This window comes from Triturus cristatus, chromosome 7 (genome assembly GCF_964204655.1).
Source record: "Triturus cristatus chromosome 7, aTriCri1.1, whole genome shotgun sequence".
Taxonomy (NCBI): Eukaryota; Metazoa; Chordata; class Amphibia; order Caudata; family Salamandridae; genus Triturus; species Triturus cristatus.
In genome coordinates, this window is record NC_140590.1 from 471,731,857 (window position 1) to 471,744,274 (window position 12,418).

Here is a 12,418-nt window from a genome sequence, read left to right on the forward strand (position 1 = left end):
CCACTATCATTTGTAATATGATTTCTCCCTTCATTTTCTATGGTATTGTAACAATGCTGATGGTTTTGTTTCTAATCATTTGTCTGCTTATGTTATCAAAAATACAGCACCTTAGAGCACGTAGTTAAAAAGAAACATTCTAAACTTTACCGTATCTCTGATTACTCTTGTTGTGGACTGATATGAGAATATTACCGAAAAGGTATTTCTGATTCCCACCATTCCTGAAAGTACCCTAAGTCACTTGTTCTGGGTTGTCTAATCATTGGTAGCTTCGAGATGATACGGAGAACGAATGAGACACTGATGCTAGTCGGATGGGGGCTCTGGGTACTGAGGTGAGTTTTTGGTACACCACAATTCACTGAGGTCCTGGTTTCCTGCGTATAGTTCTGTGGATTAGCAGAATCCCTGCAACATGGCGCACCTAACGTTTGGTCTTATGATTGAAATGCCTTAGTAGTGCTTATATTAGTCCACAATACCCTCACTCTTGTTTCGGTTGACGGGAGTGACGGTTTAAGCCTACCTAATTAGTTAATATATAGGTTCTCTCTAGCTTGACAATTAAAAAGGTTTTGTTTTATCTAATATCTTTTTTGTGCTACCGTTTATATAGATTGTTTTTCTTCTCTGTGTCCTTATGGTTGAAGTCACTATTGCAGTGCATAGTCGCGCACCTCTCCTGCGTCATTTGACGCAGTTCAGGGTGCCTGATGATGGGATGTCTATTATCTTTGTAGTGAGTGCCGATGTATCGCATCCCTATGAGCTATTTTACACTTGGGTTACTTTGCCGAAAGTGAATGTGGATGATAATACGTTTCACTCATACACTCCTACGGCAGTCCCGGCTAATTACACTCCATATAGGACGCAGGAAATTCCAATTTCTGCTTGGCAGCATCGTATTTGGTTCAATGGCACCCTCCCCCACGCGGTTACAGTGGTTCGTTTAGGTCCCTTGTCCATTCCAGGGGCCACTTGGCCAGTCTTGGCCGGGTTTACACCACATCCACGTTATTTGCAAACCCCGGTGGATGAGTTACGTCAACTCCATACCGCCCTAATTACAGTACATAGGGCTTTAGTGCAATACATTTCACGCAATGTCCAGGTGGGGGCACCTGGGGTTGCGGCGCAACCAGCTGTCCAAGCCGGGATTACTATTATTCCCATCATGGTTAATTAGGTAATGGGCAAGCGCCCCCAAAATAAGGACGATATGCCTTATTGGCTTGCTGAGAAATTTGACCAGCTGGAAGCAGTTTACCCGAATTCTACTCCTGTGGAAAAACACAGGATTTTCACCATTAGTTTGCAAAACGACTTGGTCCCAGAGGTAGCTGATTGTGATAACTGGGGTAAAGTGTTTGCAGCAGTCCACTCGAAGTGCTTCGGCACCCTGTCTATGGCTGTACTGCCCTCCGTGATAAAACATGTTCAGGATCAACACGGTCCGGAGGCGGCGGTCGAATTAGGGATGAGGCTTGTCGGCATGTTCTACGTAGTTGCCACGCTCATCCTTGCTAATGTCAAGGGAGATGCGGTTAACTTTCAAGTGTCGAATGCGCTGCGCCTCGTCGACGACGTCGATAAACCGCAGTAGTTACCAAAGATTATTGCGAAGGCTTATAAGACCATTGGCCGCAATAGTTTAGGGGTTAAGCCTTTTGTTCAGACAACAATTACGCAACCACAAACTAAGACAGGGACGTCTTCTAAAGACGAACGTCCAGCTTTTCCTAAACAAAATTGGAAAGCTAAAAAACAGGGGAAGCAGCAACAGAAACAGGGGTCTCGTCCCGCGTCGCCGGTCCAAGCGACTACTGAACGCACATATGATTTGTGCGATCGCACTAGGATTAGGTCTCATAATAGATTTCAGGTTCCTGAACAACGTTCTCTTTGTTCTTCACAGGAAACATTGGTCTCACAGAACATGGCAAAGGTCGGGGTGCCCAACAAGGACATGAGTAGCCCTGCCAGATTGACGGTAAAGGCAAGCAGGACGAGTTTGCACGACAACGACCCCCGTTTCAAAAGAAGAAAGTTGCTGCACTGACGGCGAGGTATGCCACAGATAGTGAGAACGCAGCTTTGGAACCTGACATGGGCACTAACGCTGCTCGACAGCGCAGCGGAGGTTACAGTAGTGCGGCAAGCACTGCGTCCATATCTGAAGGCGACAGCAACTGACACATTCATTACTGTAGAACCTGCTGATACTAGAGTGGCTCCCCCTGACAGACTATACGACATAGTCCTTTTAATAGAAGGTGACATACAATGTACCATAAAAGGGATGTTTTGGGAAAATCTGACCTCTACATATGACATTCTGTTAGCAGAGTCAGACTGGCCCCCAGCTTTCATTTTGGCCTCTCCTAGAGGGGAGGAGGTAATCCTCCCATCTTTCGCGCACACTGTGCCGAAGGATCAAGCTCAGAACTTTGCAGAAGAGTGGGCTCAGGTACTTGCTCCGGCGTTGTACAGTACTCAGGATGGGTGTGATAAGTTGTCACCCAGCTATGAGATTCCATTACAGTCTATGCCCCAGCCGCAACCCCAATATCCCATGCGCTGCGAAGCTAGATCTCACGTCGCAGAAATCCATGAACAATTAGAATATCAAGATGTTATTGAAACGTGTATCACCCATGAATAATCCTCTATTCACTGTAACTAAACCTGATGGGTAGTTCCGCCTAGTTTTGGATTACCGGCATTTGAACTCTCATTGTCGGACCTGTGCCATAGAGAATACCCACAGTTCTGCCCTAGTTGATAGTCTCGTGAGAAAAAGGTTTAAGACCACACTTGACATCTCCAATGGCTTTTATAGCCATAATCTGTCCTCGATTAGTAGTCAATGGACAGCCTTTACTTCCGGTGGCAAGCAATACCAGTTTAAAAGATTAGCCATGGGCTGCAAAAACAGTCCAGGTGTCTTTGCCGCTCGTGTTGTCTCTCTGTTAGAGAGCATTGACCCTGATGCGTACTCGTAAGTTGATGATATCTATCTCACAGACGACGAATTATGGCCGCATCTGTGTCAGGTTGACCGCATCATTGTCATGTTTGCGGACTTCAATTATAAATTCAACTTTGCAAAGTCACACATTGCAGAGTATACAGTGTTGTTTTTGGGCTATGAACTCAACAATGAAAGTCAAGGATTAGTCCCTCACTTCCTGGAGAAGTGCGCATGTTTGCGTGCTCCGACAACACTGAAGAAACTACAATCTTTGCTGGGTTTTTTTAATTTCGGGTGTACTTACATTCCCGATTATGCCCAGCGTATCAAGCCGCTATATGCCTTGGTACAACCTACTTTTTTCAAATCGAGCTGGCTGCCAGAACATTCAGCTATCCTGCAATCTTGGCAGGCTGATCTTCTTGCTTCGAAATACTTACTGACACGTGATAACCACACTAACCTGATAATAAGAATTGTGCCGGGCGCAGTGGGTTTCACGTACTTAAAGTTCAAAGAGGGTGACAAAGTCCCCATTGCTTACAAATCACACTTGTACACTTCGGCTGAAATGCGCTTTTCCACTGTCGAGAAAGTTTGACTGCAATGCAGATGGCGATTCTGAAAGAGAGAGCGCTGTCGCAGGGGAAACGCATGTTGGTTATCACACCGTATACTGCCCTAGAGGCAGTAACAAAAGCCAGTGTACCAAATTCTAAAGCTTTGCATCCACGTTGGATACAATGGGCAACTTCTTTGACATCACCGGATGTCACTTACATCTTTGATGCCTCATTGCAGACTCAGGAGTATTTGCAGTATGAATTTGTTTATCCGGCTCCTCTGTCCTTGCGCCCGCTTAAGGATTACCATTGTGTAATTTACCAAGCCTGGGTGTAGTGGACGTAGTGGGGCTACGTGGAGCAGCGCATAGTGTGCCCAAATCTACGCACACTCACGTACTCCACATAGCCCCACTACGCGCCGCCCGCCTCCCGCCCGCCCTCCTTTTAAAATAATGAAAACTATTATAAAAACATTAAATATAATGCCTTACCTGTAGCTCGGCATCTCCGGGGCTCCCTCTTCCTAGTTGACAACTTCTTTCCACAAATGTGCATGCGTGGACGCCCGCGCATGCGCATTTCTCGCTTCGCGCTGATCCACACAGCTTCTGATTACCGACATCCGACCCATTGTTATAAGGAACTAAAGAATCATGGCTGCCTGAGGAAGGCTGAACGCCGAAACGCACGTAGATCTAATTTGAGCCATGTTTTAATAAAAACATTTCTTTGTTGATATTAATAGGAATATAACTGATCAATTAAATCGAATAGAGCCATGTTAAATGAATCATTATGGTCGAGATTAAATGGAATGTTATTGATCAATCTGTATATATAATGACTTAGTACCCATCATGGGAGCAATCTGCATATAAAAAAGTACTGAAAAAGACTAAAATTGTGCATAGTTATATATATATGTGTCTATATTTGTTTTTAAACCACTTCACCTTGTTGGAATAAGTTTCCTATATATATTTGCAAACACTTAATTGTGACATCTGCCAGCAGATAAAACCTTCGACTGCTGCGCGCCCACCTCAAACACAGTTGTACATATCTAATAAACCACATGGGTGCGTTTATTTAGATCACTGCTGTCCTTTCTTCTCTGATACTGCGTATAAGTATATCTTAGTTGCAGTGGATTCGTGCACACGTTTTCTTTGGGTCTGGCCACAACGGAGTGCTGATGCTCGAACTGTCATCAGGGATTTGCGTGTCTTTGTGGGAATTTTTGCGTGTGGTACCCTTCATTCTGACCAAGGTCCTGCGTTCGCCTCCAAGGAGTACAAAAAAGCCATGAGATCTTTGGGGGTCCAAGTAAAATTTTCATCTCCATACGGGCCTTAGGACAATAGTGTTGTGGAGCGAATGAACCGTGACTTAAAGCAATCCCTGACAGCTAGGGTTTTAGGTACTGGCAGGAACTGGTTGGCCCATCTGTATACCGTTCAACTTGCACTTAATAATCTCCCTGGAAGGTCTCTGGGTGGGCGGAACCCATACAAAATGCTCTTTGGCATAAAGATGTTTGTCCCAGACCTTGATAGTCTAGACATGGCGGCGTCAGCCGCACCCTTTGATGTAGATGATCACTGTGCTGTATTACAGAATCTACAAGAGACCAGAGACAGTCTTGCAAAGGAACACTTGCCCTCCACAACTGATGCTGCGCTTCAGATTCCGGTAGTTGGCTGGCTACCTCGAGTTGGTGACCTGGTCCGTGAGAAGGTGGAGAACAAGAAGGAGTTCGGCCCCTCTTATCGTGCTCCAGTACCAGTGCTTGCTGTGCTGGGTATAAGAACAGTCAGTTTACCTCCTCTTCCTGGTCGCAAGGATAACAGGTACATCTCCATTGACAATGTCAAACTACAGCGAGTGGCCGATTCTTCTTAGTATGACTCCAGCGGTCTCTTGTCCAGCAATGCTAAGAAATTCTGTTTTGGCTCTGGCAACTACCAACAGGCCTGACATTGCCATCGAGATGCATACAGTTACTAATCCTTTATTGCCTTCACCGGCTGGTGGTCCAACTGAAGATACTGAATATACTTCTCCCACAGATGTGTCGCTGCCTGGTTTACATTCAAGTGCAGTTGACCAGTCTTGTTTTTCATTTGAGACTAACTCTATGACTTCCAATGCCCCATCGAAAATTTATATTTTTGCTGCTTGTTTTAAAAGACATTTTTTAATTCCCCCTTGGACTTACATTTGGCTGGTGCTCATAACTATTTTTTTGTTTATGTCAATTTGATTTGTGGTCGTATTTTTCGTCTAGTAAATGGACACTTTCTCACCGAAAGATCTACAATTAGATTAATTGATGGAACTTTGGCACCCCACTCCTCATCACACATCATGAAGAGGGACCAGACTTTTGTGAATATTACTGCCTGGCCTGTGTTAGATGGGATTGTATGGGATGCTGTTAAATTTCAAATTCATGGTCCCACAGAGGTGATTAATGTCCCCAATGTACTTTGTGTTTCTATGGGGGATGTTGTTAAACAAAACATCCGCTCTGATGATTGGGATGTCCCGGCCGTAGAGGCTCTTTTTTCTGATTTGAAATATTATGCTGCTTTTGATGCTGAAGATTTGTATTTAGAATCAGCAAATTATGGGGAGTTGTTTTGCTACCAACACTATGGCAATCATTTCCTGCATAAAGCAAATACATTTAGAAATGTTGTTAATTATACGCAATGGGAACACTGCAAGGCGCCCCTTGAAGGCAGCTCCAAAACTCTAGTGAACAAATTTCCATATTTTACTGAATTCAGTGTATCTGAACCTGAAGCCTTTTATTTTAAAGTGGCTGCAGAGTCAACTTCCAAAGTCAGACTGACCCACACAAAATGATTGTACTCTAAGTGCTTTATGGATGAATTGGCGATTGTAGGCTATGAGCTGTGGAAAGATACCATTGATCTTTAATCTGTTTGGGGTTCTAAAGCATGGCTGGTGCAAGGTACAGAAGCTCTGCATCGTGCTTGCCTTATCCCAAATCACATGGTGTTTTTGAATTCTACCATTTATCAAACCACCTGCTTTGGATTGGCTACTTCTATAAAGATGAATTCCCCCTCTATTCCTGATCTGGGTGCTTATCCAGAATGGAATACTCACACAGATCTGTCCCTTGATGCGTTGCAGTCCTACATTACTAATACATCCTTCAACATTTCCAACTTAGACCCTAAAGGGTGGTTAATATGGCAGAAAAGCTCAGATTCCTGTCAACATCGTTTTCTGGGTCTATACCCGGGCTATACACAGGTTAGAGTAGACCCTCGATTTAAATCTTCTCATTCTGTTACTACTTAGTCTGTCGGGAAGTTATGTCAGAGCTGGCTGCAACTTTCCACCTTAGTATCTGTTAAACTCCATTTATCAAAATTGAATGACAAAGTGGATTTGAATGATTTTGTTAAGGGTCCTGTGGGTGGCAGGTCCAAAAGATGGGTGTATGCTATTTATAACGAAGTTTGGAAATTATCTCAAATTGAAGCTGCTTCCAGAATAAGAGCTATTGATCAAGCCAATTTAGAAAAGGTGCTAGCTGTCATCGATAATAGCATTAACACCCTATCTTCCAGAATTAACACATTAGATAATATTGTTTCATCTGTTGTGGATATTGTGCAGGATGATGTGCCTGTTTTATACCATGGTCAAAATCAATTGCGTTCTATAATGCAGTTTGCATGGACTTTACAAACATTGAAGGCTGGGAAAGTTCCCTGGGACTACATGAACACATCATCTTTATTCCTGCTGTTTAATCTGACTGCTAAACAACAGTTCATGTCCATGAAAGATGCAACATACTCATTATTGCATATTGAAAAGTTGGAACCTTTACCTTTCTCTGTGGCCGAATCGAACTCAGCTGTGTGGCTTATCCACGGTTTAATCACCTTGCCGTTTTCATTGTTTAAGTTCAGTTCATGTATGAAACATTATGCCCTAGGCAGATATGAACCATTGGGTACTGCTTTCCTGCATGAAGTTTGGTCGCTTCAATTTACATACAGGTGCATGAGAGAGGGTAAAGAAGTTTATTTAAAAGGAGAGGAATGCACTTCCACACCTGATCATTCAGTAGTCTGTAGGCACATCCAATTTCATGGCACCTGCAACTTTCAGGCACCAAATTTAGCTTGCATTTTGAAAGGAAATCCTGTGCCAGCAATTGCACCCACTTTTACATTATTAGCTAACGGTAGCTATTTGCTTTTAAATAATGAGGCATGCTGCGGGATGCTAATGGGGATTCCGTACATTGTAACTGTCTCACAACGCGTAGTCTGCTGTAAAAATGTCCTTTTCCCGCCCCCACATGGGAGACTGGATGTATCCATCTGGCCTTCCATCCCAACCTTGAAAGCAGAGTTCAACAAGATGAGCAGAATAAGAGCTCTATTGTCTCAAAAAGAAGTCGCTCTGACTTCCTCCTGTGCATGCGCTTTTGAATACTGATCTCCCCCTTCATTTCGGTGCTCTGATTCATACTATATTCAATGCCTGGTCAACAACTGGCTTGGTGCAGTTTTTCAAAGTTGTGGGCTCCGGCCTCGTGACCTCCTTCCAAACAATTTTTGGTGTGATACCAGCATTTTTTCATTCTATTTTTTCAAGCGTCTTCGGCGGGCTACCATTGATTCTCGACCTGACTGCTGGTGTACTCCTGTTGGTTTGTGTGCTCCGCAATGGCTGCACGGTCTGTATCACATGACAACCTGCCACGGCTGTTTCAGCTGTGCAACCGGATGCTTGAATACTATGGAACATTACCGCTGGCCACTTTAAGCATGGCCTATAGATTATCCTTCCGGTTCTCTTACTTTACTTGCGTGCAACCTGTTTTCCACTGCCTAGATTGTCCATTCGAATGGGCTCTGGATTTGTTGCCCTCGAACACAGTGTCTCCTGCCCCAGATTATGATCGACTAATGAGTCCCTTGGTGGCTCATGAGTTGGACTGTTCTGGCATCGGGATTATGGCCTGTGGAGCGGCACATGGAGTCCTAGGGAATTGGGATATATATGCAGCAGCATATGACTTCTTGGCAAGAAGTTATCTTGAAGAACACACAAGTTTTCCTATGATTGTTCTAGAGGCTCCAGTTATTGAAGAACATGTATGCTCATTTACTTTGCTTGACTGGATGGCGGACTCTTTTACCGAACATTATAATGACTTCCTCTTGGAGGCAGTTGCTACTTATTGTGCCTACACGTTGATGGATTGACTTGGGAGTTGCCCATCTTCTGCATGTCCAAACTCAATTTTTAGATTTTTTCCTTTTTACTCCACCATAGGCTCTGTCACGCCTTTGCGAGATGTTTTATGTTTTTTTACTTTTTCCAACTAGTTTTTCGAACTGTCACTACCAACTATATGGATTGGCAATACATGAACATGGTTCTGTCTCAATATAACTTGAACTCTGCGTTCCTACAGTGCTTCCCTATTTGGTTCGTGGTCCGATCAAAGGAGAGTGTAGTGGAGACGGAGATCTATGTACACACATTGCTATGTTAGCATAAGCGCCTTAGATGTAAAACGCCATCTTGCCACTTTGCTGCTTTTGCACACGACACTGCAGGTAGTTGTTATTACAAGAAAAACTGCTTGCTTGCTTTTTCTTAACATGAGAACGGTCTGTTGTTCGCATCCCTAGACGTGCACCGCGACCTTAGTCTGAACACTATGGGCCATATGTAGATAATTTCTATTTACCGATTCATAAATACCGAATTTTACCGATTCGGTATTTATGAATAGGTAAATAGAATGTAGGTAAACATTCGGTAATTATTACCGAATCGGTAATATTCGGTATTACTGATTCGGTATTTACCGAATCGGTAATAATGCATCCCTTCCAATTCATTCCTATGGGCCTGGAGGCCCATAGGAATGAATGGGAAGCCATTCACTATTACCAATTCGGTAAATACCGAATCGGTAATAGGGGTAGCATATTCATGGGTGGCAGGGTGTCACATTGACACCCTGTCGCACCCCTGAATCGTGCATGTGTGCACATCTGGCGCACATACATGCCCTAAGGGCATGTATGTCTGCCACATGGCACTTTTCAAAAAGCACAAAATTGCTTTTTAAAAGGTATTCGTTATTTACCATCAACTTGTAGTTGGTGGTAAATAACGAATCCAGAAACCAAAAATGCACTCACTTGAGTGCCCCCTACATAGGATTTCAGGATTCGGAATTCCGATTCGGTAAATTACCGAATCCTGAAATCCAGCCACCTACATCTCAATTTCCTAAATACCGGTCGGTAACGGGATATTTACCGATTTTCAGCCGTTACCGACCGGTATTTAGGTACCTACATATGGCCCTATGTGTAGAACCCGTCAAGGTCAAATAATAATGTATGCTTTTGAATTCAGGTTGATCGGCCCACGCTCTAGCCATAACACGCACACAGCTGCAAATATCTAAAACTCAGGTGTTTTTAATATGGCATTTGCATGCATGATTCAGGCACTTGGAGAAAAACCTTTTCCAGACACAGAGCAGAGCTGATCCTGTGATGTGATTCACCTAAGCTGATATTTCGGTATGGGGTTCCCCATTCAAGCCTAGAGACCTTCTATTAGTTTCATAAAACTAACTTACCAGCAAAGGGAGGGTGGTTGTTTTCCACTATCATTTGTAATATGATTTCTCCCTTCATTTTCTATGGTATTGTAACAATGCTGATGGTTTTGTTTCTAATCATTTGTCTGCGTATGTTAGCAAAAGTACTGCACCTTAGAGCACGTAGTTAAAAATAAACATTTTAAACTTTACTGTATCTCTGATTACTCTTGTTGTGGACTGATATGAGAATAATAATGAAAAGGTATTTCTGATTCCCACCATTCCCGAGAGTACTCTAAGTTGCTTGTTCTGGGTTGTCTAATCACTTGGGTGCGTTTATTTTGATCACTGCTGTCCTTTCTTCTCTGATACTGCATATAAGTATATCTTAGTTGCAGTGGATTCGTGCACACGTTTTCTTTGGGTCTGGCCACAACGGAGTGCTGATGCTCGAACTGTCATCAGGGATTTGCGTGTCTTTGTGGGAATTTTTGCGTGTGGTACCCTTCATTCTGACCAAGGTCCTGCGTTCGCATCCAAGGCGTACAAAGAAGCCATGAGATCTTTGGGGGTCCAAGTAAAATTTTCGTCTTCATACCGGCCTGAGGGCAATAGTGTTGTGGAGCGAATGAACCGTGACTTAAAGCAATCCCTGACAGCTAGGGTTTTAGGTACTGGCAGGAACTGGTTGGCCCATCTGTATACCGTTCAACTTGCGCTTAATAATCTCCCTAGAAGGTCTCTGGGTGGGCGGAACCCATTCGAAATGCTCTTTGGCATAAAGATGTTTGTCCCAGACCTTGATGGTCTAGACATGGCGGCGTCAGCCGCACCCTTTGACGTAGATGATCACTGTGCTGTATTACAGAATCTACAAGAGACCAGAGACAGTCTGGCAAAGGAACACTTGCCCTCCACAACTGATGCTGCGCTTCAGATTCCGGCAGTTGGCTGGTTACCTCGAGTTGGTGACCTGGTCCGTGAGAAGGTGGAGAACAAGAAGGAGATCGGCCCCTCTTATCGTGCTCCAGTACCAGTGCTTGGTGTGCAGGGTACAAGAACAGTCAGTTTACCTCCTCTTCCTGGTCGCAAGGATAACAGGTACATCTCCATTGACAATGTCAAACTACAGCGAGTGGCCGATTCTTCTTAGTATGACTCCAGCGGTCTCTTGTCCAGCAATGCTAAGAAATTCTGTTTTGGCTCTGGCAACTACCAACAGGCCTGACATTCACATCAAGATGCATACAGTTACTAATCCTTTATTGCCTTCACAGGCTGGTGGTCCAACTGAAGATACTGAGTATACTTATCCCACAGATGTGTCGCTACCTGGTTTACATTCAAGTGCAGTTGACCAGTCTTGTTTTTCATTTGAGACTAACTCTATGACTTCCAATGCCCCATCGAAAATTTCGATTTTTGCTGCTTGGTTTAAAAGACATTTTTTAATTCCCCCTTGGACTTGCATTTGGCTGGTGCTCATAACTATTTTTTTGTTTATGTCAATTGGATTTGTGGTCGTATTTTTTCGTCTAGTAAATGGACACTATCTCACCGAAAGATCTACAATTAGATTAATTGATGGAACTTTGGCACCCCACTCCTCATCACACATCATGAAGAGGGACCAGACTTTTGTGAATATTACTGCCTGGCCTGTGTTAGATGGGATTGTATGGGATGCTGTTAAATTTCAAATTCATGGTCCCACAGAGGTGATTAATGTCCCCAATGTACTTTGTGTTTCTATGGGGGATGTTGTTAAACAAAACATCTGCTCTGATGATTGGGATGTCCCGGCCGTAGATGCTCTTTTTTCTGATTTGAAATATTATGCTGCTTTTGATGCTGAAGATTTGTATTTAGAATCAGCAAATTATGGGGAGTTGTTTTGCTACCAACACTATGGCAATCATTTCCTGCATAAAGCAAATACATTTAGAAATGTTGTTGGCACATCCAATTTCATGGCACCTGCAACTTTCAGGCACCAAATTTAGCTTGCATTCTGAAAGGAAATCCTGTGCCAGCAATTGCACCCACTTTTACATTATTAGCTAACGGTAGCTATTTGCTTTTAAATAATGAGGCATGCTGCGGGATGCTAATGGGGATTCCGTACATTGTAACTGTCTCACAACGCGTAGTCTGCTGTAAAAATGTCCTTTTCCCGCCCCCACATGGGAGACTGGATGTATCCATCCGGCCTTCCATCCCAACCTTGAAAGCAGAGTTCAACAAGAT